Consider the following 26840-nt stretch of genomic DNA (forward strand, 5'->3'; position numbering starts at 1 on the left):
GTTATATAAACAAACTAACCAATTTTTAATTATCTTAAAAATAACTGTAAAATTACAACCGAAGATATTTATTATAATTCACTAAAATACTATGTCTCTATGGTGGTGTAGTTGGATCCACACTGGAAGGGAGCAGTTATTTAATACAACTTTCACTTATTTTGACATGAAAAGAGTACTAAATATACATATGTTGCAATGAAAGATTGTAAAATCTTATAATTGTTTTCACTAACTCGCAATTCACGACCGCCTAACTGGTTAACGTTATTTCCATCTGTACATTTTTTCTTTTATTAAGGCATCTATCTGTACATCTTCTTTTTTTGCGAGGTATCTATCTGTACATCTTGTTTTTTTGCGAGGTATCTATCTGTACATCTTCTCTGAAAATAATATCTCTATACACCAATATAAGACGTTTTTAACTACAAAGAACATAAGTATACTCTCTTTGTTTTTAAATATAAGTCTTTTTCGAGGTATCAATGTGAACTAATTACGGAGCAAAATGAATGGATCTACACTTTAAAATATGTCTATATTCATTTATATGTACTTCTTATTTTTATAGAGTACGTATGTAGTCATTATTTTGATCTATAAAAGCCATACATTTAGAAATGTTGGGAGAGGAGTAGAAAACATCACCTCGTGTTTGATCACAACCGGCTGACCATGGGTCAACCTGCTATCCATCACAGCACGTGCACACCTCTTCGTCAAAACATACCCTTTCTCTCCTCCACCGCCTGAGAGTGAGACATCCCTAAAACAATAAGAGTGAGAGAGTAAAACAGATTGAGGCAGCAGCGGCAGCGGCTGTACCAAATCGGAGTGTTCTACCAGTGCATCACCATAGCTCCATTGGTGGCTAGGTCTCATTGGCGCCATGATAGGCGCTCGGGCCGCGATTCATGCACCGTCCACCAGCGAGGCCGCATCTCAGTCGATCCCCACCAGGACCAGGCTCCCCCTCCACATGCACCACCTCTTCCGATTAGCTGTCGGCCGATGTCGCTTCTAGCCGTCACGAATCTAACCCCAAGGCCCAAGCTATCCCGCTCTACTTCTCCCATCGTGTTCTTCGCGGTGTCCAGGGTGCAGATCCTCGCCGACCTCGTGAGTCCGGCGGGCAATTGAGGAAGAAATAGGAGTTGCCGCCTTCCTTACTATAGCTGCTGGCACACCTCTGCTAATGTAAGGGTTATTGCTTTGCATCCTTCCTAGTCCAAATTGTTACAATGCATACATTAAGTCAAACCAAGAAGGCTTAAATTTGTCAATTGAAATTTATGGTTGCTAAGACAGAAATGTGGTTGTAGATGTAGGCGAGTTGTGTGTTTCCTCATTGCTGGTGCTGTAGGACCACTACCATTGTAAATTTTATGTGCTACGTACAACTTTGCACCATTCCTTCATCAACAACGGCTGATCCTTTGACATGTATGTTTCCTTACTCTAGTTGGACTAAAAATTATATTATTTTCATTTTCGGTTACAATATATATATATATATATATATATATATATATATATATATATATATATATATTGGTTTGTTATACTAGTTATATGTGTATTTAAGACAAAGGAAGAAGGTTTGAATGTATTGGCTGATATTTGGTTCATATGTCTTAATTGGCATACAATGGATTTTTCACATGTGTTGTAGGAAATGGTAAAATATCAGGGTTATTCTCATGGTTCTCTTGAACTGAAAAGGCCATAAGATAGAAGAGTTGTTGCCAAAAACATAGAATTCACCAAACTGCATGTTTAAATGAATTTCGAATAATTAGAATTTGGACAACCTCCTTATTCTCCTAGTCCTAGGTCCTGTTTCGGATATTTATCTTCCAACTGGCCACCTGGCATTTTACATTTAACACTCTGTGTCTTGAGCCCATCAACATTTTTGGGCATTTTTTTGCGCTCTCTTTATGGCTATAGTAGCAGTACATTTTCTTTTGCCACTGCAGGCATCTGACTCCAAGTCTTCTATTCAAGCACCGTCTTTTTTCACCTTCAATATGTTTCTTGTCTTGCATATTTATTTTTGTTTTCTTTCTATCACACTTGTCTGGGCATATATACTTTCCCCCCTTGAAAATGTTTCTTGTTCTTGCATATTATAGATCTTCGCCTTTTTCTTTTGTCATTGAAGTGTTCAGTGGCACTGATATTTTTTTCTTCCGGGTTGTCATCATTCCTTGTACCAGTAGTATGGTGTGCTTCTTCTTTAACACGCACCAGTTGATGTAACTTCTTACTAAGTGAATCTTTATTGTAATTATAAAATAAAAATATGTTTGGAAAATTATACACTTCTATAAAAATCTTAAAGTATGTTACTAAAGAAAGCAATTACCCTTTTATCCTGCATGTTCTCCTTTGCTTCATATTTTAACAGGGCATCCACTTAATCGTCCATCAAATCCTATGCAGCATATGTAAGATGAATTAAATGCATCCATAACTCATCAGATTTGTCGTTCGTTCATGTACCGCTTCTCAAGCCTATCATCAGGCAGAAAATGTTTTTTTAGTACATAGTTTTGTGTGCTGAAGGTGAGATCACTATCATTGAGCTTGAATTGAAATATAAGTCCGTGTCAACATAATTATTGTATAATCTTTGATGCTTCTTCATATTTCCCATCCATGGATTCAGCAAGTTCGACACAGATTTATTAAGCAATTTTTGGGTGTCCCTGTCAAACAAAGGCTACTTGTAGTAACTATACAGTCACTAATTTGGAGTCGAATACGATACCTACCATACCATTGTTATTAGTGTAGAGTAGGATAATAGGAACGATCATGTTCAAATTAGTATAATATGAACACAGAGGTGTTACAATTTCTGGATATGTACCATTCTACTTGTCAGTTTCCTTATCATCAGACGACATATACCATCGCTTGATATTTCTCATAACATCTCTATTGCAGCTATTGATGTGACCAAAAATCCTAAAAAGAGAACACAAAATCTTTAAAGGATTCTGAATAAATTGAGAGACATAAATAACTCAAATGTGGTTGTATTATAACTAATATGTCTCGATCGTCTTTGTAGGTCTTATAGTCTTGTTTTCCTTCAAAAGCGGCGACATCATAAAGAAGTCTCATGCATTACCTGATTTGTCTACCTTCCACACCTCATTCTAGTAAGTTCTTTTAATGTAATTTTTTTGTAGTGGTCCATCCATACTTGTATCTATCTCAATCATTTTTGGTAAAATTTCTTGTGTTGAGTGCCTGCACATATGGAGTGAGAAGTATAATAATTATTTCATGAATAGACATGAGTTATGATTCATTAGTTGATAAATAATACGTAATATGTAACGTTCCACACCCGTGAAGAACTTCCCGAGTTTAATGTATATCTGGATCTGTATATATTCGTGTGGCACTGGTTGACTTTAGGCACCACCCTATTTGATGTGAGAAATCTATTAGAGTTTTTTTTGTGAAAAAAATGAGCTTGTGGCATTATTGGACTTGCCGTTTAACTTTTGAACGACTATTGACGTCACAATAACAACAATTTGGTTGTCGATTACATCCTCATTCATAAAATCAGCACGCTTTCCCCATAATAGTAACTCTAATTTTATGACCCCTAAAGGGCATAAGATGGTCATGTTAAACGCGGTGTTAGAAGTACGAATTTAGGAATGGGTTTGCATTAGAATTTCAATCTGGCTGAAATATGAAGGTTGCGAGTTCTTTCTTGTTTGATCTAATTCTTCCACATGGTAGCATGAATTGCTTGGCCCTGTCAAAACAATCAAAAATATACTTAGCCAGTCTTGTATAAAATGATAGGACAATTTGTAATTAAATATGTAATTCCTAAACCTTTTCATCCATCAAGATCATACCAAGGATCATAAGCTCATTGTTTGTAAGATTGATTATCACATTCTCATTACTTTCAATTGAATGCTCAAGTTTTGTCCTCTTGTTATAAAGTATGTAAGCTTCCTATAGGCCATAGTGTTCCTGCTGTAGAACTGTTAGAAAATTATTAGTCCAATATAATTTACGTATGCAAATTTGTATGTATTCTTGCAGCACTGCTTGACTTTAGGCACAACCCTCTTTAAATAATGACCAATCTATTAGATATATTTTTGTAAACAAAAGAAGAGCTTGTAAAATTACTGGACCTACCTTTGAGCTTCTGCCCTACTGTTGAGGGTACAATAAGGACAATTTTGTTACTGGTCACATCCTTTTTAATTATATGTGAACTTCCCATTGCATAACTCTGATTTTATCATCCCTAAAGAGTACAGGCAGAAAAGGTTAATGCTAACCGAAATGGTGGATGTCCAATTAAATTTTTTACTGCTCACTGCGTGATACTTCATCGATTCCACAACTTCTAAGTTCTTATATGCAAAAATAGATTTCTTATTTATCTTTGATCTATTTGTGTCTATCAAATTCTTCCAAATAGTAGCATGAATTGTTTGACCATGTAAAAAAATACTTGGTAATTGTTTTTTTAATAGAACAATCTACAATTAAATATGCAAAGAATTAACCTTCTCATATATGAAGATCATATCGAGGCTCATAAGCTCGTTGGCTATAGGATTTTGTCTTCCTGTTATTAAGTAGCTAAGCTTTTTGTATGCCATAGTGGTTTTGTTGTAAGAAGATCAGGAAATTGTTAACCAATTAATACTTACCTATGAAGATTGTATGCAGAATAGTGACGATGCACCTTTATGATTCAGGTGAGAGGCAACTCAAAAGGGTGGTTGTCCGTCAAGCATCGAGATGTCCAGCATGTTGCAGTTTTCACCGATATTGTTGTGTCCTAGAATCAGTAGACTTCGATTGGTCAAGGAGAAGATTGGGCTGGCTTCGATTTATGGATGTGTTCGGCTGGGTGTATTTTTGTATTTTTATGTATGCATGTCTTGGCAGAGTACGTGTGTGCTAGTTGTGTCCGGCTGGTCTTTTTATGCGTGCTTGAGCTGGCCAAATATTTTTGGAGTATTTTTTGTTGAGTCCATGGTCAACACGTCTGGACTTCTTTTGGTTGCGTTGGAGATTTGGAAGCGGGTGCATGTTGATTCCATGCTCAACACGTCTGGAGTTCTTTTGGTTGATCTGGGTGCACGTGACATTTTATATATGGTTAATCGTGTCTTGGTGTCTTACTTCTTTGTGGTTCTCCCGGAGATCTTTTGATGAAAAGATATATGCAAGCGTGACATGTCTATTATTATTTGTACCTCACAAAAGTTATACGTAACTTTGTGTCTTTTAAATCCTAGCCGTTTTTATCTAATATTAATGGTGTTGATTAATTAGCCTATGTGGATTAGTGTGATGGCTTGTTCGACTTCTGTCTTAATTATATAATAGATGAGTAGGTGGTGTTATTAGACGTTGTGTACCTGAGCATGAACAGGAACAGATCCTATGCAAGTGCCACTCTGAGGCTTATGGAGGACACCATGCTGGAGATAGAACTGCACACAAGGTATTGCAATCTAGTTTTTATTGGCCTACTCTCTTCAAGGATGCCCGTAAGTTTGTCTTGTCTTGTGATGAATGACAAAGAATTGGTAATATTAGTAGACGTCAATAAATGCCTATGAACTATTCACTTGTTATTGAACCATTTGATGTTTGGGGCTTTGATTATATGGGACCTTTTCTTTCCTCTAATGGGTATACTCATATTTTAGTTGTTGTTGATTATGTTACTAAGTGGGTAGAAGCTATTCCAACTAGTAGTGCTGATCATAACACCTCTATTAAGATGCTTAAAGAAGTTATTTTTCCGAGGTTTGGAGTCCCTAGATACCTAATGACTGATGGTGGTTCACATTTTATTCATGGTGCTTTTCGTAAAATGCTTGCTAAGTACGATGTTAATCATAGAATTGCATCCCCATATCATCCACAGTCTAGTGGTCAAGTAGAACTTAGAAATAGAGAGCTTAAATTAATTTTGCAAAAGACTGTTAATAGATCTATAAAGAATTGGTCCAAGAAACTTGATGATGCATATGGGCTTATAGAACTACATATAAAAATCCTATGGGTATGTCTCCATATAAAATGGTTTATGCTAAAGCATGTCACTTACCTCTTGAATTAGAACATAAGGCATATTGGGATATTAAAGAGCTCAACTATGACTTTAAACTTGCCGGTGAGAAGAGGCTTTTTGACATTAGCTCACTTGATGAATGGAGAACCCGGGCCTACGAGAATGCCAAACTATTTAAAGAAAAGGTTAAAAGATGGCATGATAAAAGGATACAAAAACGTGAGTTTAATGTAGGTGATTATGTATTGTGATACAACTCTCATTTAAGATTTTTTGCAGGCAAACTCCTCTCTAAATGGGAAGGTCCTTACATCATCGAGGAGGTCTACCATTCCAGTGCCATAACAATCAACAACTTCGAAGGCACAAATCCGAGGGTGGTGAACGGTCAAAGAATCAAACATTATATCTTAGGTAATCCTATAAATGTTGAAACTAATGTTATTGAAACCGTAACCCCGGAGAAATACATAAGGGACACTTTCCAGAACATTTCAGACTTCGGAAAGGAATAGGTACGTGGTACGGTAAGCAAACCGACTCCAAAACAGTTCTAATGGCAATTTTTCTCCGTTTTGGAATATTTAAGAAAATAGGAAAATAAGAAGCAGACCGGAAAGGACACGAGGCTTCCACGAGGGTATAGGGCGTGCCCTACCCCCTGGGCGCACCCCCTGCCTCGTGGGCACCTCATATGCTCTCTGGACTCCGTTTTCTTGCACGATACTTCTTTTAGTCGGTAAAAATTCACTATATAGTCTCCCGAAGGTTTTGACCACCGTATCACGCAAACATCCTTTGTCTTTGTTTTGAGCTATTTTTCTGACAGATCTAGGTCGCCATGTCATCTTCAATTACCCCCAAGGACAAGATCTTTGAGAAGGTCATCAACCCCTACCTCACGGAGGTGCTGCAACACCCTCAAACCCTTGAGATGCGTGAGGGGTTGTTGCACATACCAATGTTGAGGGACCAAGGAGGACCAGAAGCACAGAGGCAAGGCTCGAGGCATTGGAGCAACAAGTGTTCAAGTGCCAGGAGATGGTGGAACATGGACTCAACTCCAACCATATAATGATCATGGAGTTCACCAACAACCACAAGCTAGATGACAAGAACATTGGGGAGGCCGTCTTCAAGCTTCACGAGAAAATTGAGCGCCTCCAAGCCTAGATCTAAGACCTGTAAAACCAAAACCGTGAGTATGAATATAGATTCAAGAGGATGAGTTTGGCTGAAGATTTGAGGATCCCGGAGACTCGATCATCCTTCTATGATGGTGAGCCTATGCCTTGGAAGATGGACGACAAGCCTACATCATCAACAACCCCTTCATCACCACCTCCGAGGAAGGAAACATAAACACATAGGTATGGTTACTTCCCTTGGCAACTGCCAAGCTTGGGGGAGTGCCCCGGTATCATATCACCATCACACTTTTATCTTTACTGTTTTTCTTAGTTCGATCCTTTTGATAATATCTTGATCTAGTAGAATAAAGTTTTAGTATGATCTAGTTGTGAGTTTTGCTTTATGATCCTTCTATGTAATCAAGTCCGTGAGCTATATATAATAAAGATTAGTGTTGAGTCAAGGGCTTGATTATTTTGCTATGATCTTGAGGGAATATAATAAAATAAAAGAGAAGAAATAAAAATAAATAAAGGGATCATGTGGATCTTATGGAGAGTAATGAGCTCACATATAAAGAGTATGATGAATACAAATTGTTGAGAGTTGACAAACATAGTTTTGGTCATCGTTGCAATTAATAGGAAGTAATAAAGAAAGAGAGGTTTTCACATATAAATATACTATCTTGGACATCTTTTATGATTGTGAGCACTCATTAAAATATGACTTTCTAAAGAGTTGACGTTGGACAAGACAACGTAATGGGTTATGTTTTCTTACATCTGAGATAAATTATATTGTCATGAATCATCCAACATGTTGAGCTTTCCTTTCCCTCTCTTGCTAGCCAATTTCTTTGCACCAAGTAGAGATACTACTTGTGCTTCCAAATATCCTTAAACCCGGTTTTGCCATGAGAGTCCATCACATCTACCTATGGATTGAGTAAGATCCTTCAAGTAAGCTGCCATTGTCGCAAGCAAAAAAATTGCTCTCTAAATATGTATGATTTATTAGTGTGGAGCAAATAAGCTTTATACGATCTTGTGATGTGGAAGAAATAAAAGCGATGGACTACATAATAATGGTCCATATCACAAGTGGCAATATAAAGTGGTGTTCTTTCGCATTAAGATTTTGTGCATCCAACCATAAAAGCACATGACAACCTCTGCTTCCCTCTGCGAAGGCCTATCTTTTATTCTTGTCTATTACTTCATATAAGAGTCACGATGATCTTCACCTTTCCTTTTTACATTTTATCCTTTGGCAAACACAATGTGTTGGAAAGATCCTGATATATATGGCTAATTGGATGTGGGTTTGCATGAGCTATTATTGTTGACATTACCCTTGAGGTAAAAAGTTGGGAGGCAAAACTATAATCCCCTATCTTTGTCTGTGTCCGATTAAAACTTCATAACCATAAATATCGCGTGAGTGTTAGCAATTGTGGAAGAATAAAAGATGGTTGAGTATGTGGACTTGCTGAGAAGCTCTTATATTGACTCTTTCCTATGTTATGATAAATTGCAATTGCTTCAATGACTGACATTATAGTTTGTTAGTTTTCAATGAAGTTTCTGATTCATACTTGAGTATGTGAATGAATTGTTACTTTAGCATAAGAGATCATATGACAATTTATATATATATATATTGTTGTTCTAAGAATGATCGTGATGCCCTCATGGCCGTATTTTATTTTATTGACACCTCTATCTCTAAACATGTGGACATATTTTTTGATTTCGGCTTTCACTTGAGGACAAGCGAGGTCTAAGCTTGGGGGAGTTGATACGTCCATTTTGCATCATGCTTTAATATCGATATTTATTGCATTATGGGCTGTTATTACACATTATGTCACAATACTTATGTCTATTCTCTCTTATTTTACAAGGTTTAAATGAAGAGGGGGGATGCCGACAGCTGGAATTCTGGGCTAGAAAAGGAGCAAATATTAGAGACCTATTCTGAACATCTCCAAAAGTCCTGAAACTTCACAGGAATTATTTTCAAAAAATATAAAAAAATATTGGGCGAAAGAAGTACCAAAGGGGGGCCACCCACCGTCCACGAGGGTGGGGGCGCACCCTACCCCCCTGGGCGCGCCCCCTGCCTCATGGGCCCCCTGGTGGCCCTCTAATGCCCATCTTCGTCTATATGGAGTCTTTCATCGAGAAAAAAATCATAAGCAATCTCACGGGACGAAACTCCGCCGCCACGAGGCGGAACCAATCTAGGGCGCCGGCGGAGCTGTTTTGCCTGGGAAACTTCCCTCCGGGAGGGGAAAAACATCACCATCATCATCACCAACGATCCTCTCATCAGGAGGGGGTCAATCTCCATCAACATCTTCACCAGCACCATCTCATCTCAAACCCTAGTTCGTCTCTTGTATCCGATCTTTGTATCCAAACCTCAGATTGGTACGTGTGGGTTGCTAGTACTGTTGATTACTCCTTGTAGTTGATGCTAGTTGGTTTACTTGGTGGAAGATCATATGTTCAGATCCATTATGCATATTAATACCCCTCTTATTATGAACATGAATATGCTTTGTGAGTATTTACGTTTGTTCCTGAGGACATGGGAGAAGTCTTTCTATAAGTAGTCATGTGAATTTGGTATTCGTTCGATATTTTGATGAGATGTATGTTGTCATCCCTCTAGTGGTGTCATGTGAATGTCAACTACATGACACTTCACCATTGTTTGGGCCTAGAGGGAGGCATTGGGAAGTAATAAGTAGATGATGGGTTGCTAGAGTGACAGAATCTTAAACCCTAGTTTATGCATTGCTTCATAAGGGGCTGATTTGGATCCATATGTTTCATGCTATGGTTAAGTTTACCTTAATACTTCTGTTGTAGTTGCAGATGCTTGCAATAGGGGTTAATCATAAGTGGGATGCTTGTCCAAGTAAGGGCAGTACACAAGCACCGGTCCACCCACATATCAAATTATCAAAGTACCGAACGTGAATCATATGAACGTGATGAAAACTGGCTTGACGATAATTCCCATGTGTCCTCGGGAGTGCTTTCCTTTATATAAGAGTTTGTCCAGGCTTGTCCTTTGCTACAAAAAGGATTGGGCCATCTTGCTGCACCTTATTTACTTGCATTACTTGTTACTCGTTACAAATTACCTTATCACAAAAAATATCTGTTACCGATAATTTCAGTGCTTGCAGAGAATACCTTGCTGAATACCGCTTATCATTTCCTTCTTCTCCTCGTTGGGTTCTAAACTCTTACTTATTGAAAAGGCTACGATAGATCCCCTACACTTGTGGGTCATCATGACTACTCGATAGTTCAGTGTGCCTTGCTTTACGGCTTAGAGCCGGGACTTCAACAACGTTTTGAATGTCATGGAGCATATGAGATGTTCTAGGAGTTGAAGTTAATATTTCAACCTAATGCCAGGATTGAGAGATATGAAGTCTCCAATAAGTTCTATATCTGCAAAATGGAGGAGAATGTTTCTGTCAGTGAACGTATACTCAGAATGTCTGGGTACCACAGCCACTTGACTCAGCTGGGAGTTAATCTTCCTGATGATAGTGTCATTGACAGAGTTCTTCAATCACTGCCACCAAGCTACAAGAGCTTTGTGATGAACGGTAATATGCAAGGGATGGATAAGACAACTCCCGAGCTCTTCGCAATGCTAAAGGCTGCGAAGGTAGAAATCAAGAAGGAGCATCAAGTGTTGATGGTCAACAAGACCATCAGTTTCAAGAAAAAGGTTAAATGGAAGAAGGGGAACTTCAAGAAGAACGGGAAGCAAGTTGCTGCTCAAGTGAAGAAACCCAAGTTTGGACCTAAGCCTGAGACTGAGTGCTTCTACTGCAAAGGGACTGGTCAGTATAAATGGAACTGCCCCAAGTATTTGGCGGAGAAGAAGGATAGCAAAGTGAAAGGTATATTTGATATACATGTTATTGATGTGTACCTTACTAATGCTTGTAGTAGCGCCCGGGTATTTGATATTGGTTCTGTTGCTAATATTCGCAACTCAAAACATGGGATATGGATTAAGCGAAGATTGGCTAAGGACGAGGTGACGATGCATGTGGGAAATGGTTCCAAAGTTGATGTGATCGCTGTTGGCACGCTACCTCTACATCTACCTTCGAGATTAGTTCTAGACCTAAATAATTGTTATTTGGTGCCAGCGTTGAGCATGAACATTATATCTTGATCTTGTTTGATGCAAGACAGTTATTCTTTTAAATCAGAGAATAATAGTTGTTCTATTTATATGAATAATATCATTTATGGTCATGCACCCTTAATGAGTGGTCTGTTTTTACTAAATCTTGATAGTAGTGATACACATGTTCATAGTATTGAAGCCAAAAGATATAAGTTTAATAATGATAGTGCAACTTATTTGTGGCATTGCCATTTAGGTCATATTGGTGTAAAGCGCATGAAGAAACTCCATGCTGATAGACTTTTGGAATCACTTGATTATGAATCACTTGATGCTTGTGAACCATGCCTCATGGGCAAGATGACTAAGACTCCGTTCTCTGGAACAATGAAGCGAGCAACAGACTTGTTGGAAATAATACATACTGATGTATGCGGTCCGATGAGTGTTGATGCTCGTGAAGGTTATCGTTATTTTCTTACCTTCACAGATAATTTGAGCAGATATGGGTGTATCTACTTGATGAAACATAAGTCTAAAACATTTGAAAAGTTCAAAGAATTTCAGTGTGAAGTGGAAAATGATCGTAACAAGAAAATTAAGTTTCTATGATCTGATCGTGGAGGCGAATATTTGAGTTATGAGTTTGGTCTTCATTTGAAACAATGCGGAATAGTTTCGCAACTCACGCCACCTGGAACACCACAACGTAATGGTGTGTTCGAACGTCGTATCCGCACTTTATTAGATATGGTGCGATCTATGATGTCTCTCACTAATTTACCGCTATCATTTTGGGGTTATGCTTTAGAGATGGCTGCATTCACATTAAATAGGGCACCATCAAAATCCGTTAAGACGACACCTTATGAACTGTGGTTTGGCAAGAAACCCAAGTTGTCATTTCTTAAAGTTTGGGGCTGCGATGCTTATGTGAAAAAGCTTCAACTTGATAAGCTCGAACCCAAATCGAAGAAATGTGTCTTCATAGGATACCCAAAGGAAACTGTTGAGTACACCTTCTATCACAGGTCCGAAGGCAAGATATTCGTTGCTAAGAATGGATCCTTTCTAGAGAAGGAGTTTCTCTCGAAAGAAGTGAGTGGGAGGAAAGTAGAACTTGACGAGGTAATTGTACCTACTCCCTTATTGGAAAGTATTTCATCACAGAAATCAGTTTCGGTGATTCCTACACCAGTAAGTGAGGAAGCTAATGATGATGATCATGAAACTTCTGATCAAGTTACGACCGAACCTCGTAGGTTAACCAGAGTAAGATCCGCACCAGAGTGGTATGGTAATCCAGTTCTAGAGGTCATGTTACTTGACCATGACAAACCTACGAACTATCAGGAAGCGATGATGAGTCCAGATTCCGCAAAATGGCTTGAGGCCATGAAATCTGAGATAGGATCCATGTATGAGAACAAAGTGTGGACTTTGGTTGACTTGCGCGATGATCGGCAAGCAATAGAGAATAAATGGATCTTCAACAAGAAGACTGACGCTGACAGTAATATTACTTTCTACAAAGCTCAACTTGTTGCGAAAGGTTTTCAACAAGTTCAAGGAGTTGACTACGATGAGACCTTCTCACCCGTAGCGATGCTTAAGTCAGTTCGAATCATGTTAGCAATTGCCGCATTTTATGATTATGAAATTTGGCAAATGGATGTCAAAACTGCATTCCTTAATGGATATATTAAAGAAGAGTTGTATATGATGCAACCAGAAGGCTTTGTCGATCCAAAAGGTGCTAACAAAGTGTGCAAGCTCCAGCGATCCATTTATGGACTGGTGCAAGCCTCTCGAGGTTGGAATATATGCTTTGATAGTGTGATCAAAACATATGGTTTTGTATACACTTTTGGAGAAGCCTGTATTTACAACAAAGTGAGTGGGAGCTCTGTAGCATTTCTAATATTATATGTGGATGACATATTGTTGATCGGAAATGATACTGAATTTCTAAATAGCATAAAAGGATACTAGAATAAGAATTTTTCAATGAAAGACCTCGGTGAAGCTGCTTATATATTGGGCATCAAGATCTATAGAGATAGATCAAGACGCTTAATTAGACTTTCACAAAGCACATACCTTGATAAAGTTTTGAAGAAGTTAAAAATGGATCAAGCGAAGAAAGGGTTCTTGCCTGTGTTGCAAGGTGTGAAGTTGAGTCAGACTCAATGCCCAACCACTGCAGAAGATAGAGATAAACTGAAAGTCATTCCCTATGCTTCAGCCATAGGTTCTATCATGTATGCAATGCTATGTACCAGACCTAATGTGTGCCTTGCTATTAGTTTAGCAGGGAGGTACCAAAGTAATCGAGGAGTGGATCACTGGACAGTGGTCAAGAACATCCTGAAATACCTGAAAAGGACTAAGGATATGTTTCTCATTTATGGGGGTGACTAAGAGCTCATCGTAAATGGTTATGTCGATGCAAGCTTTAACACTGATCCGGATGACTCTAAGTCACAAACCGGATACATATTTTTATTAAATGGTGGAGTTCCAAGCAGAGCGTCGTGGCGGGATCTGATCTCTACTACACAACCTTCTTCTTGTAGACGTTGTTGGGCCTCCAAGTGCAGAGGTTTGTAGGACAGTAGCAAATTCCCCTCAAGTGGATGACCTAAGGTTTATCAATCCGTAAGAGGCGTAGGATGAAGATGGTCTTCTCAAGCAACCCTGCAACCAAATAACAAAGAGTCTCTTGTGTCCCCAACACACCCGATACAATGGTAAATTGTATAGGTGCACTAGTTCAGCGAAGAGATGGTGATACAAGTGGTATATGGACAGTAGATATGGGTATTTGTAATCTGAAAATATAAAAACAGCAAGGTAACTATGATAAAAGTGAGCGTAAACGGTATTGCAATGCTAGGAAACAAGGCCCAGGGTTCATACTTTCACTAGTGCAAGTTCTCTCAACAATAATAACATAATTGGATCATATAACTATCCCTCAACATGAAACAAAGAGTCACTCCGAAGTCACTAATAGCGGAGAACAAACGAAGAGATTATGGTAGGGTACGAAACCACCTCAAAGTTATCCTTTCTGATCGATCTATTCAAGAGTCTGTAGTAAAATAACGCGAAGCTATTCTTTCCGTTCAATCTATCATAGAGTTTATACTAGAATAACACCTCAAGACACAAATCAACCAAAATCCTAATGTCACCTAGATACTCCAATGTCACCTCAAGTATCCGTGGGTATGATTATACGATATGCATCACACAATATCAGATTCATCTATTCAAACCAACACAAACTACTTCAAAGAGTGCCCCAAAGTTTCTACCGGAGAGTCAAGACGAAAATGTGTGCCAACCCCTATGCATAGGTTCATGGGAGGAACCCGCAAGTTGATCACCAAAACATACATCAAGTGGATCAATAGAATACCCCATTGTCACCACGGGTATCCCACGCAAGACATACATCAAGTGTTCTAAAATCCTTAAAGACTCAATCCGATAAGATAACTTCAAAGGGAAAACTCAATCCATTACAAGAGAGTAGAGGGGGAGAAACATCATAAGATCCAACTATAATAGCAAAGCTCGCAATACATCAAGATCGTATCACCTCAAGAACACGAGAGAGAGAGAGAGATCAAACACATAGCTACTAGTACATACCCTCAGCCCCGAGGGAGATCTACTCCCTTCTCGTCATGGAGAGCACCGGGATGACGAAGATGGCCACCGGAGAGGGATTCCCCCCTCCGGCAGGGTGCCGGAACGGGTCTAGACTGGTTTTCGGTGGCTACGGAGGCTTCTGGCAGCGGAACTCCCGATCTATTGTGTTCCTCGAAGTTTTTAGGGTATATGGGTATATATAGGAGGAAGAAGTACGTCGGTGGATCTCCGGGCTGTCCATGAGGCAGGGGGCGCGCCCAGGGGGTGGGCGCCCCCCACCCGCGTGGGCAGCCCGGGACTCTCCTGGTCCATCTCCGATACTCCGTGGGCTTCTTCTGGTCCAAAAATAAGTTCCGTGACGTTTCAGGTCAATTGGACTCCGTTTGATTTTCCTTTTCTGCGATACTCTAAAACAAGGAAAAAAACAGAAACTGGCATTGGGCTCTAGGTTAATAGGTTAGTCCCAAAAATCATATAAAATAGCATATAAATGCATATAAAACATCCAAGGTTGATAATATAATAGCATGGAATAATCAAAAATTATAGATACGTTGGAGGCATATCAAGCATCTCCAAGCTTAATTCATGCTCATCCTCGAGTAGGTAAATGATAAAAACAGAATTTTTGATGTGGAATGCTACCTAACATATTTATCCATGTAATTCTCTTTATTGTGGCAAGAATATTCAGATCCAGAAGATTCAAGACAAAAGTTCAATATTGACATAGAAATAATAATACATCAAGCATACTAACAAAGTAATCATGTCTTCTCAAAATAACATGGCCCAAGAAAGCTATCCCTACAAAATCATATAGTCTGGCTATGCTCTATCTTCATCACACAAAATATTTAAATCATGCAGAACCCCGATGACAAGCCAAGCAATTTTCTCATACTTTTGATGTTCTCAAACTTTTTCAATCTTCACGTAATACATGAGCGTGATCCATGGATATAGCACTATAGGTGGAATAGAATGGTGGTTGTGGAGGAAAAAAAAAAGGAGAAGATAGCCTCACATCAACTAGGCGTATCAACGGGCTATGGAGATGCCCATTAATAGATATCAATGTGAGTGAGTAGGGATTGCCATGCAACGGATGCACTAGAGCTATAAGTGTATGAAAGCTCAACAAAAGAAACTAGTGGGTGTACATCCGACTTGCTTGCTCACGAAGACCTAGGGCATTTTTGAGGAAGCCCATTTTTGGAATATACAAGCCAAGTTCCATAATGTAAAATTCCCACTAGTATATGAAAGTGACAATATAGGAGACTCTCTATCATGAAGATCATGGTGCTACTTTGAAGCACAAGTGTGGTAAAAGGATAGTAGCATTGCCCCTTCTCTCTTTTTCTCTCATTTTTTCGGGCCTTCTCTTTTTTTGGCCTCTTTTTTCTCTTTTTTTTATTTTTCGTCCGGAGTCTCATCCCGACTTGTGGGGGAATCATAGTCTCCATCATCCTTTCCTCACTGGGACAATGCTCTAATAATGATGATCATCACACTTTTATTTACTTACAACTCAAGAATTACAACCCGATACTTAGAAAAAAATATGACTCTATATGAATGCCTCCGGCAGTATACCGGGATGTGCAACGAATCAAGAATGACATGTATGGAAGAATTATGAACGGTGGCTTTGCCACGAATACAATGTCAACTACATGATCATGCAAAGCAATATGACAATGATGGAGCGTGTCATAGTAAACCGAACGGTGGTAAGTTGCATGGCAATATATCTCGGAATGGCTATGGAAATGCCATAATAGGTAGGTATGGTGTCTGTTTTAAGGAAGGTATATGGTGGGTTTAAGGTACCGACAAAATTTGCGCGGTACTATAGAGGCTAGCAATGGTAGAAGGGTGAGAGTGCGTATAATCCATGGACTCAACATTAGTCATAAAGAACTCACATACTTATTGCAAAAATCTATTAGTTATCGAAACAAAATACTACGCGCATGCTCCTAGGGGGATAGATTGGTAGGAAAAGACCATCTCTCGTCCTCGACCACCACTCATAAGGAAGGCAATCAATAAATAAATCATGCTCCGACTTCATCACATAACGGTTCACCATACGTGCATGCTACTGGAATCACAAACTTCAACACAAGTATTTCTCAAATTCACAACTACTCAACTAGCATGACTCTAATATCACCATCTTCATATCTCAAAACAATCATCAAGTATCAAACTTCTCTTAGTATTCAATGCACTTGTATGAAAGTTTTTATTATATCCCTCTTGGATGCCCATCATATTAGGACTAAATTCATAACCAAAGGAAATTACCATGCTGTTCTAAAGGACTCTCAAAATAATTTAAGTGAAGCACGATATTTCAACTATTTCTATAAAATAAAACCACTACCGTGCTCTAAAAAGATATAAGTGAAACACTAGAGCAACGACAAACTACTCCGAAAGATATAAGTGAAGATCAATGAGTAGTCGAATAATTATGCAACTATATGAAGACTCTCTAACATTTAAGAATTTCAGATCTTGGTATTTTATTCAAGCAGCAAGCAAAAAAAGTAAAATAAAATGACGCTCCAAGCAAAACACATATCATGTGGTGAATAAAAATATAGCTCCAAGTAAAGTTACCGATGAACGAAGACAAAAGAGGGGATGCCTTCCGGGGCATACCCAAGCTTAGGCTCTTGGTTGTCCTTGAATATTACCTTGGTGTGCCTTGGGAATCCCCAAGCTTAGGCTCTTGCCACTCCTTGTTCCATAGTCCATCGAATCTTTACCCAAAACTTGAAAACTTCACAACACAAAACCTAACAGAAAACTCGTAAGCTCCGTTAGTATAAGAAAATAAATAACCACTTAGTTACTGTTGTGAACTCATTCTAAATTAACATTGGTGTAATATCTAATGTATTCCAACTTATCTATGGTTCATACCCTCCAATACTACTCATAGATTCATCAAAATAAGCAAACAACACATAGAAAACAGAATCTGTCAAAAACAGAACAGTCTGTAGTAATCTGGATCAAACGTATACTTCTGGAACCCCAAAAATTCTAAAATAAATTTCTGGACGTGAGGAATTTATATATTAATCATATTAAAAAATAATTAACTAAATAGCACTCTCCAATAGAGAATGGAAGTGATTCTCGTGAGCGCTAAAGTTTCTGTTTTTTACAGCATGATTGCAAAGACTTTCCCCAAGTCTTCCCAAAGGTTCTACTTGGCACAAACACTAATTAAAAGCATAAAACCACATATAAACAGAGGCTAGATGAATTATTTATTACTAAATAGGAACAAAAATCAAGGAACAAAAATAAAGTTGGGTTGCCTCCCAACAAGCGTTCTCGTTTAACGCCCCTAGCTAGGCATGATGATTTCAATGATGCTCACATAAAAGATAAGGATTGAAACATAAAGAGAGCATCATGAATAATATGAATAGCACATTTAAGTCTAAACCACTTCCTATGCACAGGTATTTTTTGAGAAAACAACTTGTGGGAACAAGAATCAACTTGCATAGGAAAGCAAAACAAGCATAACTTCAAGATTTTAAGCACGTAGAGAGGAAACTTGATATTATTGCAATTCCTACAAGCATATATTCCTCCCTCATAATAATTTTCAGTAGCATCATGAATGTATTCAACAATATAACAAGCACCTAAATCATTCTTTTCATGATCTACAAGCATAGAAAATTTACTACTCTCCACATAAGCAAGATTCTTCTCATTCGGAATAGTGGGAGTATCATAAGAAACTCGAATACTATAAATTGTTTCCACATTAAAAGAGTAATGTTCAGAAAAAGGGTAATCATAATCATGAAAAGTTTTATAAATATAATCATCACTACTTTTATAGCATATGTATCATCACAATAATTATCCTAAGTAGCAACTTTGTTCTCATCATAATCGATTGAAACCTCTTCCAAGATAGTGGAATCATCACTAAATAAAGTCATGACCTCTCCAAATCCACTTTCATAATTATCATAATAAGATTCAACATCCTCCAAAATAGTGGGATCACTACTTCCTAAAGTTGACACTCTTCCAAACCCACTTTCATCAATATAATCATCATAAGTAGGAAGCATGCTATCATCATTATAAATTTGCATATCAAAACTTGGGAGACTAAAAATATCATCTTCATTAAACTTAGCATCCCCAAGCTTGGAAAAAACATTAATTGCAGCAAATATATTCTCAAATATGGCATCCTCATCAAACATAGCTTCCCCAAGCTTGGGCCTTTTCATATCATAAGCATAATCACTCTCATCATTAATAGTATGGATAGCACCAATAGTATAGCAATTATCATTGTATTCTTCCAAGCAAGTGCCAAAAAGATTTTCAAGATCATAAGAAGTATCATTATCTTCCTAATCATAATCATCACGACAAGCAATAGGCATAACGAGATCATCATCAAGTGCATCATCTTCCACAATTATTTTTAATTTATTTTCATGAGGCACAACAATAATAGGAGCAACATTATTTGGGGAGATATATTTTTACCTCTCTTCCTTTTTCTTTTCTTCTTCTTCACATCATGTGTGGGTTCAATCCTCTTTTCGGAGCTCCTTATTAATGAGATTGGTTGAATAGAAGGCTCCTCCTCGTTACCTGATTCATCATAAGAAATAATAGGAGAATATTGGGAAGTCTCTTCCCTTTCGTTAGTATTCTCTTCATCTTCTATTTGTTTTCTTTTCTTTATGTAATTGGCAATATAAGGATTTTCAATGCAATTCACAGCACAATACATATAAATTTCTTCTAGATCAATATCGAGGAATTTCTCGAGGTTATATTCTGGAATAATCTTAGTGCAAGGGAAATCAAGTCATCACAATTTTTGGACACGATTCGATCATGAAACAATTTGCATTTGATATTTAAATGACCATGTTCATTGCAAAGTTCACAAGTACGGCTAATAAATTTTAAATTTTCAGCACTAACATTTAGCCTTTCTTGCAACCATTTAGTTTCTAAATGCTTATGCCTCTTGCAATATCTATCTTCCATATTTGGTGTGTACTTGCAAACCCAATGCACTCCACAAAAATTGACATGTTTATAGGAGACATTTTCATCATAACTAGTGCAATCATCATTAGTACTATGGATATTCAAGGAGTTCATACTAACAACATTGCAATCATGCTCATCATTCAAAGATTTAGTGCCAAACATTTGAATGCATTCTTCTTCTAACACTTTGGCACAATTTTCCTTTCCATCATACTCACGAAAGACATTAAAAAGATGAAGCGTATGAGGCAAACTCAATTCCATTTTTTGTAGTTTTCTTTTATAAACTAAACTAGTGCTAAAACAAGAAACAAGAAGATTCGATTGCAAGATCTAAAGATATACCTTCAAGCGCTAACCTCCCCGGCAATGGCGCCAGAAAAGAGCTTGATGTCTACTACACAACCTTATTCTTGTAGACGTTGCTGGAACTCCAAGTGCAGAGGTTTGTAGGACAGCAGCAAATTCCCTCAAGTGGATGACCTAAGGTGTATCAATCCGTAGGAGGCGTAGGATGAAGATGGTCTCTCTCAGGCAACCCTGCAACCAAATAACAAAGAGTCTCTTGTGTCCCCAACACACCCAATACAATGGTAAATTGTATAGGTGCACTAGTTCGGCGAAGAGATGGTGATACAAGTGGTATATGGATAGTAGATATGGGTATTTGTTATCTGAAAATATAAAAACAGCAAGGTAACTATGATAAAATTGAGTGTAAACGGTATTACAATGCTAGGAAACAAGGCCTAGGGTTCATACTTTCACTACTGCAAGTTCTCTCAACAATAATATCATAATTGGATCATATAACTATCCCTCAACATGCAACAAAGAGTCACTCCAAAGTCACTAATAGCAGAGAACAAATGAAGAGATTATGGTAGGGTACGAAACCACCTCAAAGTTATCCTTTCTAATCGATCTATTCGAGAGTCCATAGTAAAATAACACGAAGCTATTATTTCCGTTCAATCTATCATGGAGTTCGTACTTGAATAACACCTCAAGAAACAAATCAACCAAAACCCTAATGTCACCTAGATACTCCAATGTCACCTCAAGTATCCGTGGGTATGATTATATGATATGCATCACACAATCTCAGATTCATCTATTCAAACCAACACAAAGTACTTCAAAGAGTGCCCCAAAGTTTCTACCGGAGAGTCAAGAAAAAAATGTGTGCCAACCCCTATGCATAGGTACATGGGCGGAACCCGCAAGTTGATCACCAAAACATACATCAAGTGGATCAATAGAATACCCCATTGTCACCACGGGTATCCCACGCAAGACATACATCAAGTGTTCTCAAATCCTTAAGGACTCAATCCGATAAGATAACTTCAAAGGGAAAACTCAATCCATTAGAAGAGAGTAGAGGGGGAGAAACATCATAAGATCCAACTATAATAGCGAAGCTCATGATACATCAAGATCGTGTCACCTCAAGAACACAAGAGAGAGAGAGAGATCAAACACATAGCTACTGGTACATACCCTCAGCCCCGAGGGAGAACTACTCCCTCCTCGTCATGGAGAGCACCGGGATGATGAAGATGGCCACCGGAGAGGGATTCCCCCCTCCGACAGGGTGCCGGAACGGGTCTAGATTGGTTTTCGGTGGCTACGGAGGCTTCTGGTGGCAGAACTCCCGATCTATTGTATTCCTTAAAGTTTTTAGGGTATATGGGTATATATAGGAGGAAGAAGTACGTCGGTGGATCTCCGGGCTGTCCACGAGGCAGGGGGGCGCGCCCAGGGGGGTGCGCGCGCCCCCCACCCTCATGGGCAGCCCGGGACTCTCCCGGTCCATCTCCGATACTCCGTGGGCTTCTTCTGGTCCAAAAATAAGTTCCGTGAAGTTTCAGGTCAATTGGACTCTGTTTGATTTTCCTTTTCTGTGATACACTAAAACAAGGAAAAAACAGAAACTGGCACTGGGCTCTAGGTTAATAGGTTAGTCCCAAAAATCATATAAAGTAGCATATAAATGCATATAAAACATCCAAGGTTGATAATATAATAGCATGTAACAATCAAAAATTATAGATACGTTGGAGACGTATCAGGATCTACATGTGAAGCGGAGTACATAGCTGCTTCAGAAGCAGCAAATGAAGGAGTTTGGATGAAGGAGTTCATATCCGATCTAGGTGTCATACCTAGTGCATCAGGTCCAATGAAAATCTTTTGTGACAATACTGGTGCAATTGCCTTGGCAAAGGAATCCTGATTTCACAAGAGAACCAAGCACATCAAGAGACGCTTCAATTCCATCCGCGATCAAGTCAAGAAGGGAAACATAGAGATTTGGAAGATACATACGGATCTGAATGTTGCAGACCCGTTGACTAAGCCTCTCTCACGAGCAAAACATGATCAACACCAAGACTCCATTAATGTTAGAATCATTACAATCTAATCTAGATTATTGACTCTAGTGCAAGTGGGAGACTGAAGGAAATATCCCTAGAGGAAATAATAAAGTTGTTATTTATATTTCTTATATCATGATAAATGTTTATTATTCATGCTAGAGTTGTATTAACCAGAAACTTAGTACATGTGTGAATGCATAGACAAACAGAGTGTCACTAGTATGCCTATACTAGACTAGCTCGTTGATCAAAGATGGTTAAGTTTCCTAGCCATGGACAAAGAGTTGTCATTTGATAAACGGGATCACATCATTAGAGAATGATGTGATTGACTTGAACCATCCATTAGCTTATCACGATGATCGTTTAGTTTGTTGCTATTGCTTTCTTTATAACTTATACATGTTCCTATGACCATGAGATTATGCAACTCCCGAATACCGGAGGAACACTTAGTGTGCTATCAAACATCACAGCGTAACTAGGTGACTACAAAGATGCTCTACAAGTGTCTCTGATGGTGTTTGTTGAGTTGGCATAGATCAAGATTAGGATTTGTCACTCGGTGTATCGGAGAGGTATCTCTGGGCCCTCTCGGTAATGCACATCACCATAAGCCTTGCAAGCAATGTAACTAATGAGTTGGTTACGGGATGTAGCATTACGGAACGAGTAAAGTGACTTGCCAGTAACGAGATTGAACTAGGTATTGAGATACTGACGATCGAATCTCGAGCAAGTGACATACCGATGACAAAGGGAACAACGTATGTTCTTATGCGGTTTGACCAATAAAGATCTTCGTAGAATATGTAGGAACCAATATGAGCATCCAAGTTCCGCTATTGGTTATTGACCGGAGATGAGTCTCGGTCATGTCTACATAGTTCTCGAACCCGTAGGGTCTGCACGCTTAATGTTCGATGACGACTGGTATTATGAGTTTATGTGTTTTTATGTACCAAAGGTAGTTCGGGGTCCCGGATGTGATCACAGACATGACGAGGAGTCTGAATGGTCGATACATAAATATTGATATATTGGACGGCTATATTCGGACACGGAAGTGTTTCGGATGGTTTCGGATAAAACCGGAGTGCCAGAGGGTTACCAGAACCCAACCCGGGGAACTAATGGGCCTAGATGGGCCTTAGTGGAGAGAGAGAGGGGCGGCCAGGGCAGGCCGCACGCCCCCTCCCCCATGAGTCCGAATTGGACCAGGAGGGGGGTGGCGCCCCCCTTTTCCTTCCCCTCTCCCACTCCTTCCTTCCCCCTCCTAGTAGGACTAGGAAAGGATGAATCCTACTCCTACTAGGAGGAGGATTCCTCCCCTCCTTTTAGCGCCCCAAGGGCTGGCAGGCCTCCCCCCTTGCTCCTTTATATACGGGGGCAGGGGAACCCTAGAACATACAAGTTTACATTGTTTAGCCGTGTGCGGTGCCCCCCTCCACCATAATCCACCTCGATCATATCATTGCAGTGCTTAGGCGAATCCCTATGTCGGTAGCTTCATCATCATCATCATCACGCCGTCGTACTAACGAAACTCTCCCTCAACACTCAGCTGGATCTAGAGTTCGCGGGACGTCACCGAGCTGAACGTGTGTAGATTGGGGAGGTGCCGTACCTTTGGTACTAGGATCGGTCGGATCGTGAAGACATATGACTACATCAACTGCGTTGTCATAACGCTTCCGCTTACGGTCTACGGGGGTACATGGACAACACTCTTCCCCTCTCGCTGCTATGCATCACCTAGATGGATCTTGCGTGTGCGTAGGAATTTTTTTGAAATTACTGCGTTCCCCAACATAGAGGAGCCACAATGAAGAATAAACAATGATGTATCGCATTTGGAAGAGACAAAACCCAACAAGAGAATGTATGGCTGAAAGCGCAAAAACCAAGTGTGAGGGGTCTGTCTCAACCCATAGAGTGACTTTTTGAGAAAACACACGTGAGTTGGATGAGAGGTGTCGATGAAGCCAGCATGTTGAGTGCAATATACAATCTCATCGAGAACACCATCCAGAAAAGAATTTTTGACATCCAGATAATGAGTGGGCCAAGGGTTGGTAGTGGAGAATCAGGACGATGCAAGCATAGACGGTTTGACAACCAGGACTGTAAATCTCCATGCAGTCGATGCCCTCCTACTGGGTTAATTAAGCCACGGAGTACCCATGACACCATGTATGGAGCCAGCGATACGTCGGGGTTGAGTTTGTGCAAGAAGATCCATTTCTGGTGATGATGTGGACACCTAGAGAACAAGGAACCAAACTCCAAGTATCGTTCTTTAGCAACACAGTAAATTCATCAAGCATTGCATTGTGCCAATGGGGATCTTTAAGTGCAGTTTTATAAGAAGAAGGCAGAGGGGATATTCTAATGGAAGTTGTCAGGGAAGATAAATGGTGTGGTTGAGCAAAGCCTGGTTTGACCATTGTCTTCATTGAATTTGAATTCAGTGGAGGGGCAACGGTATGACGTGGTGACATGGCGGGGAAGAAGTGGAGTACATGAACTGCAAGATGGATTGGGTGGGCCCTGGAGCTGAAACGGCAAGTGAGACACATGCGGGTTCTGTGAGCGATCAAAGGGAATTAGGTGTGAGACATCTTAGGCATGCACATGGGGCCGCTCCAGCAAAGTCAGGTGAGGACGGGTGGGAAGGTGACGTGTGGCATACGATAAGGGATGGGGCAGACCTGGTCAGCTCGGTGGGATGTTGGTGAGACGCGTTGGGCGCACTGGCTGGTGGGGTGGAGTGTGAGGCAAATCTAGCGAGGACGCTAGCGTTCGAGGAAGGTGGGGCACCAATCATGTAGCTGATCGCATGCAGGTGCTCAGGAGGCACGAGATCCAGTGTGGGAGGTGCCGGTGTGATTGGGTTTCTGGGAGTCAAATAAGGAAAGTTCATCTCATGAGAAATTATGTGATGAGAGACAATTACTCGGCAGGTCTAAACATCAAAGCACCTGCAACCTTTGTGTTCTATGGGATATCCAAGAAAAATGCAGCGAGTGTAATGCGGTGCCAATTTGTGAGGTCTAGTGGCATAGAGGTTAGAGAAACACAAGCAAACAAAAATGCAGAGATGATCATAACATCGTTGAACACCGGTGAGAAGAAAATAGAGAGTGTGCGGGGTAGTGGTGGTGGCTGGTTTAATAAATGTGTGGTGGTGTGAAGAGCCTGGACCCACAAGGGTGGTGGGAGATTAGCATGGAGCAAGAGGGTGCAAATTTACGTCATTGGTGGTACGAATCATGCATTCGGCCTTGCCATTCTATGGTGAGATGTGAGGGCACGAGAGGTAGTAGATGATGTCATTGTCCGTGAAGAAGGTGCGAAGAGAGGTGTTTATAAATAGACCACCATTTTTGCTTTGAGTTCATTTAATGAGAGTATTGAACTGAGTGAGGATATAGGAGAAGAAACATTGCAGAGTAGGTGACGTTTCTGATTTGTGGCGTAAGGGAATGACCATGAATAATGTGAAAAGTCATCCTACACAATAAGATAGTACTGATACCGGAAATACTCACAACTAGAGAGGTCCAAATATCACAATGAATAAGTTCAATTGGAGCACTTGTACAATTATTGGAAGATGAAAAAGCTAAATGCGGTTGTCACCCTATTTGACAAGAAGTACAAGGAGAGATAGCTTTATTATTACAACCTAGAAGGAAAGTTTTGGAAAGGGAAGCTAAGGAGGCCTTGCCAGGGCGGCCAAGGCGTTGGTGCGACAAGTCTCTAGTGGTTGAAAGAAAAGTGGTGCCGCCAATCAGATTACTATCATAGAAGGGATAAAGTGGGACGGGGCTACTGGACGTCATGAGGGGAGTCCTAGTTAGAAGAGCCTTCATTGGAAAACCATGTGGGTTAAATTCAACATAGACTTGATTGTCATGAGATAACTTACGGACAAAAATACGTTCTTTGACTATATTAGAACATACTACAACATCATGAAGGGAGAGATTGGTGGGAGGGAGAGAGAGAGAGGTAGAGCATGTGCCAATGATGGGAAGACAATCATGATTGCCAACAATAATGCTCGAAGAAACATGCTTTGGAAAAGAATGGAATTAGGAGAGGTTACCAGGCTGTCATGTGTTGTGTGTGGCCACACTAGAGTCGAGGACCCAATCAACTCCATTATGAGGAAGAAGTTGCTGGCTATAAGCTTTGTGGAAGAGGGTCATTTGATCAAATGACAGAGTGTTGAGCTGTGACAAAGAGGGAACAGGTGGCGCCTGGTACTGAGAAGACGGGTCGGACACCATGAGGGGATAGGCCTGCAAGTGCACTCCAGGCCAGGGGCCGAG

This window comes from Triticum dicoccoides, chromosome 4A (assembly GCF_002162155.2).
Source record: "Triticum dicoccoides isolate Atlit2015 ecotype Zavitan chromosome 4A, WEW_v2.0, whole genome shotgun sequence".
NCBI classification, from domain to species: domain Eukaryota; kingdom Viridiplantae; phylum Streptophyta; class Magnoliopsida; order Poales; family Poaceae; genus Triticum; species Triticum dicoccoides.